This window comes from Larus michahellis, chromosome 14, assembly GCF_964199755.1.
Source record: "Larus michahellis chromosome 14, bLarMic1.1, whole genome shotgun sequence".
In the NCBI taxonomy this organism is placed as follows: domain Eukaryota; kingdom Metazoa; phylum Chordata; class Aves; order Charadriiformes; family Laridae; genus Larus; species Larus michahellis.
This window is the reverse complement of record NC_133909.1, coordinates 12,235,268-12,240,920: the sequence shown is the minus strand read 5'-3', so window position 1 is coordinate 12,240,920 and position 5,653 is coordinate 12,235,268.

Below are 5,653 nucleotides of genomic sequence, written 5' to 3'. Positions count from 1 at the left end.
TGCTGTGTTTTTGTAAAAGTGTCCAGATATTTTGTGGGTTGTTATTATTATTATTATAAATTATTACACTTGGGTGCATAATGTGCATTCCATTCCATGCGCAGTTATCAATTTGCAATTTGTGCGGGATTAAGGGGAATTCTGCCTGCAAACTCAGTTTAGCAGTGAATAAATCGACCTGGTGCTGTAATTGATGGCCAAACACTACATGCTCCTGAAACGGAATTGCAGCGGAGAACACCTCCAGTATTTCTGCTCTTGCGAAAGCACTATTTGGATACCGTGTCAGAAATACCAGCTTGGCCCCATTATTCTAAACCTAAATTGATCCATATGATTGGAGCGTTGCCCAGATATTTTTTTTCCAAACGATCATTTTGAAATTACCATTATCAATACGCTAATGCATGTTGAAGGCTTGTTGGGTCTGACATAGGAAGTGATGTAATAAGGGAACCCTTAATACTCGCGGCCCTCAAACAGGAAACATTTTCCTCGAGGAATAGTATACTTGAAAACTGCAGATTACAATTTAATATTAACCAGATTTCTACATTAAACATGATTTCCGAGAACAATTTGATTTTTCTTTTTTCCCCCCTTTTTTTCCCCTGCTTCTTCTCTAAATGATCAAAACTGCATCCAACCGCAAGCGGCTCCTGGAATGAGCCCATGGCTGCCTGCAATTTAAATGTCAGCCCCGGCAATTGCAGAGTTACACTGGATCTCTCTTCCAGCCCTTGCCACTCACTGCTTCCCTGTCAATCTCAATCTGCCTCGGATACCCACACGTGTCACTAACCCTCATTTCACCCGCCTCGCCTGGTTAGGTACATTTTGCTTCAGGGGTGTATGAAGGTCTCCCCAGGGCTTTGGTGGAATTGCCAGTTAATGCAGAGCCAGTCCCAGCTGATGGAGTAATGATAACACGGCAGCAATGAAATCCAGTTGTGCTTTTGGAGACAAACGGCAAATTGCATAATCTCCAGTGTAGTGTGAGGGACAGAATGAGGCTAATTAACAACTGCACAGACATTTCATTTGCTGGACCGACTGGCAACTTGATTCTTCAACTGACCACTACTATTTGTATGTATTTGTTTATGGTCTAGCAGTCCTGTCCGTGAGCAGACATGACGCCAGGCTCTTAGCAAACACAGCAAACAAAAAAAAAGTTGTCCCTGTCTCAAAGAGCTTCCAGCGTGAGTGCCACCCTGCACAACCCCCGGTACCAACGACTGTGAGTAACGTCCCCTTCGCTGCGGTGTTTGGGTGATGTGTGCTCCCGGCGGGAGGTATCCTCGCTGCTCCCTGCAAAGGTCACTGCCGGGAAGCTCTTCAGGCTGAGCCAAACACAACGCATTTCACCATCTCCTTCAAAAGTCAACTCAGACCACACCACTGGTAGCAAGACATGTTTACCAGGGCTGCAAAGGTGATGAGCCTAATATAGCACATGTTGAAATGGTCCTTTCGGAAGGGAAGGAAAAGGGATGGTGTGGCTGGGAAGAAAGGTAATGCGGAAGATCCGCCACATAAGCCTTCTGACCTAATGCAGTTTTTCTCTGGAATTGTCTAATTGCTTTCCAGAGGCCCGCTCCTACAAAATAAAACACTTCAAAGAGCCAAAGATTTCAAAACTAAGGACATCTCTGCGATACAGCCAGCTCCTGCATGCAAAGGTATTACAGAAACAAAGGCAAAGATCAGCAAGGAAGAACGTGGCTGCTGCAAGCTGATGGTTGTTCTGCTGGGGAACTGCTTCTTAAAACTCACCTGCTGAAAAAACACTTTTTTCCAAAAGGGTCTTCGAAGGTCAGAAACCACAAGATGGCATTCTGCACTTTGCCTCTGCAACCTGCTGCTCCATGGGCTGAGGAACGTGATGGGAGAGGGACACGTTTCTCAATGTGGACAGGAAAGGTCACTCTCAACGGTGAGCTCTCACACTTTGCACTAGGAGTACTTGAAAGGGGTTCAACAAAAGATCTATAGCAAAGAGCATTCCCCGAGCTGCTAAGGATAGAGAGGATCCACTAGAAATAGTCCCCCCCACACTTGGAAATGCAAGTGCTTTGTTCCTCGCCTGGTTTGAAATGGTCGTCTGGGTTCTCACATGGAAGAATCAAGAATATTGTTTGCCAGCCAGAACTGAAATGTAAACCAGGATCCCCAAAGAGCAGAGTGACAATGTTACACTAATCCATCCCACTTCTGCTGGTATGATGCACACGGAGAAGGAGGTTAACCACGCTGGTGCCTCCTGCAGTGGGCAATCACTGTAATGTAAATTGTGACCTTCACACAATTGCTGGTTGGAAACATTTACATGAAGGCTAAATCCCTCCCAGGTTGCATGATAGCACAGGCTTTGTTTTCTTAGGCTGTTGTTCCCCATTTGGCACACAGTACAAAGCCATCCAGGGGCTCTGAAATCCATGAAGCACAAGCTCGGACTACCCGCGTGGTGCCAGCAGAACTGACAAGCATGCAAGAAAAAGGCTCCTTGGGCTGCCAGGTCATGTAGCTTTTGAATGAACTAGCCTCCCCATGCAAGATCTTTGCTTTCTTGATCAGCGAATTCCTGATCTGCCATGAAATTCTCCCACCTACGTTTGTCTTCGGAAAAGGAGCCCACACTGGGCTCTGGCGCAGGACAGCTGCTGTTCTGTGCCAAATTAAATCCATTCTGCAGCTCTTCTGCAGCCTGTGATACTGTGGGCACAGAGAGCTGGTAGAGGGCAGTGAGAAACCGGAGATTAAAAGACGTGTTGGAAAAGGAAGCCCAAATACAGGTGGTATTTGGTACCACAGAAAGGTAGCGGCTACTCTGCTGGCTTTTGGCCACAAAACATTGTCGAGGACCTTGAGGCAAGTGACTCCATCCCAAGGCACCGATGCCAATGCAGTTGTCAGTCCTACTAGAAATGTGCAGGAATATAGGAATAAATATAGGAATAAAATGAAAAAGAAGGAAAAGGGCCACTTTGAATGGTATATTTTAAATCCTAGCCCTGGTGATCGAGAAGGTATGCTGGGTTTGAAGACAGTACGGCCAGAGCATCAGCTATGGGTCGGGGTTTACCGATGACGGGATAAATTTGTTTCAGCCAATTACAATTCAAGATTTATTTTGAAATTATGGTGAAATCTGTATTCTAATCCCAACTGATGCATGGGAGTGTTCTCTGCCCTCGCCTCTCCAATCTGAAGGCTGGGTGCATGTTTTGCTCCGTCTGTCCACAGATTTGGTGCTGTCTTGTAGATGCAAGAATGAAACCCGAAATTCTTGGAAGGAAATGAGAGCTTTCACGGCTCCAAGGAACCAACTGAGAATACCTCCCATATTTTGGGCCAGACAACAGGCTCCCAAGAGAGCTTGAAAAAGTGTCTGACACCCTTGGGTTTTTCTCTAAACTGGATGCAATTTCATAATCCCAGCCTGTTCTCTTCTAGTTTTAGGTTTGTGGCTTTGAATAACCACCTATATGTGCCTATTTTCCTTCATTAGGTGTCAGGTAACAAGCTGTTCTGAAACAGTGTGTACCAGCATGGGAACAGCAGGGTTAGAAATCAGTGCCAAAAAGTTCGGGTGAATTTCTTTATCCTTATCCTTGCTCTGGCGACAACATATTTGTTAAATTCAGCTAATTAGAGAAGGTTGATAGAACAAGCCCATAAGTGTTGCAGCCTGGCTCGGTGGGTACCGTGTGTGTGTACTTTCTAGATTCAAAAGAGCTCGGGGAGTTTCTGCGCCTATGATATGAGTCTCTCTTTATATTAAGCATTTCTTGAACAAACATAAACCTCATGAGAGAAGTGCTTTTTTTATTTTTCCTGTCCCCAGAACCTCAAGATAAAATTAAAAATGCCAGGACATAAAATATCCCGTTTGGCTCTATTTTACCTAGTTACCAACAAAAATACTGGTATCAGTTCCTCAGTTGGCATGAATTGGCACCATTTCGGTGACATCCTTTGAACCATGCCAATCCACCGAATGACAATCTGGTTCCATATATATTTTTAGCCAAAATACTCTGTGGCATGTGTTACCGTCTTTCTGGAACCATTTATAGCTGCTGCAGTATCATTTACTACCATTTTCTCTAAACGTGTTTCCAAGAGAGCTGTAAACGTACACTTTTGCTACTGGGCATAAAATAGGAAAGAAAGAAGGAAGGAAGGTCAGACCAACAGATGAGTCACTATGCAGCAAAACAGTCAGATCTCTGGGCAATTCCAGAGCTTTCGACATTGGTTGTATTTGGCAACGCAGAGCTTGGGCATCCCAACTGATTGTGGAGTAAGGAAATACCGTGCACCAACTCGTGCAGAGTGTCAATCTGTACATGGATTTGCTGACCCGCGCCATGTTCCTCCATAATGCCTTGTTCGTGTGCTTCACTTCCTGAAGATGGGTATGGAAGGTAGATCGGGAACCTGGTATTTCCCACTGCTATGCTACAATAGCTCTGCCAAAGTCCACGGAGGAGATTAATTAGTATAATATACGGAAACGATCAAATCACCTCTCTCGTGACATCTTCTGTTTTCTTGCGCTGCATCTTTTCATCCTCCTCATTTCAAGATGGGTCTCAAAATGCGGCTAAACGAGAGCAGTACGATTTTGTAACCACTCTGAACTCACTTTCTATTGGTATAAATGACTGTGCAAGGGAAGGAGGAACGGAGAACCAACCTCATGAACTTTTTTCAAGGTAACTTATTTTGTGGTTACTTAAATACGGATTTTAGTACACCTTTGTGAGCATATAGTTTTTCACCGGATAACATGATCACAAAAGCCCAAACAATCAGGCTTATGGTTGTAATTATCAGAAACACATTTATGTAATGCAGTAGAGAAAAGTTTAATCTTATGGTCTTAAATCTATGTATGACTCTAAATTCATCAAGAAAACACACTATGAGAGGGGGGAAAAGATATTCCCTCCTCCCTCTTTAAAATCCCTGAAGGAAAAAGAAAGCAAATTTGTGAGGGAAACCTCAGCCCTAACACAATCTCCAAGTGATGGGAAATCCACGTCTACAAAATCTATAGAGAGTCAGAGGGACTTGCAGTTGTATGTTGTGTTGACTAGCTCATGTACTCCGAGGAAAAGCAGTTTCTAATACCAAACTTCATTACGATGAACATAATTAGCTTATTTTCAGCAGATTAGTCGGTTATCACCATTGGAAGGTGCTGAAATACTGATACCCCCAACACTCCTGTCCAGAATGGAGTTGTTAAATCTAATTTCTCGGCCTGGGATTGCTCATTTTGCAGGTGATGCCAGCAGGAATTCTCCAAACGTATTTTATTTATTTTTTTTATCCTTCCTAGGTATAACGTGCTACTTTTGGGTCATGACTGAAGATCCAAGAAATTGTCATTGCTTGCAGAGGGAAAAAAAATTAAAAAAGAGAAAGACTTCCTAATTCTAACAGTGCTCTAGTGTCAGTAACGCAACCCCTTCCCAGCTGGTAGTGAATGGAAGATCCTGTGATTGCTGGCAGCTGTGTTACTCTGGGCTGAGTCCTCCTGCCAGGTGTTTGAAACTAAACAGAGTTTGCAGGAAATTAAACGGGCCAAGGTGGGCGAAGGGTGCAGTGCTAAAAGTCAGGCTGCAAGCAACACCCCCCCCGC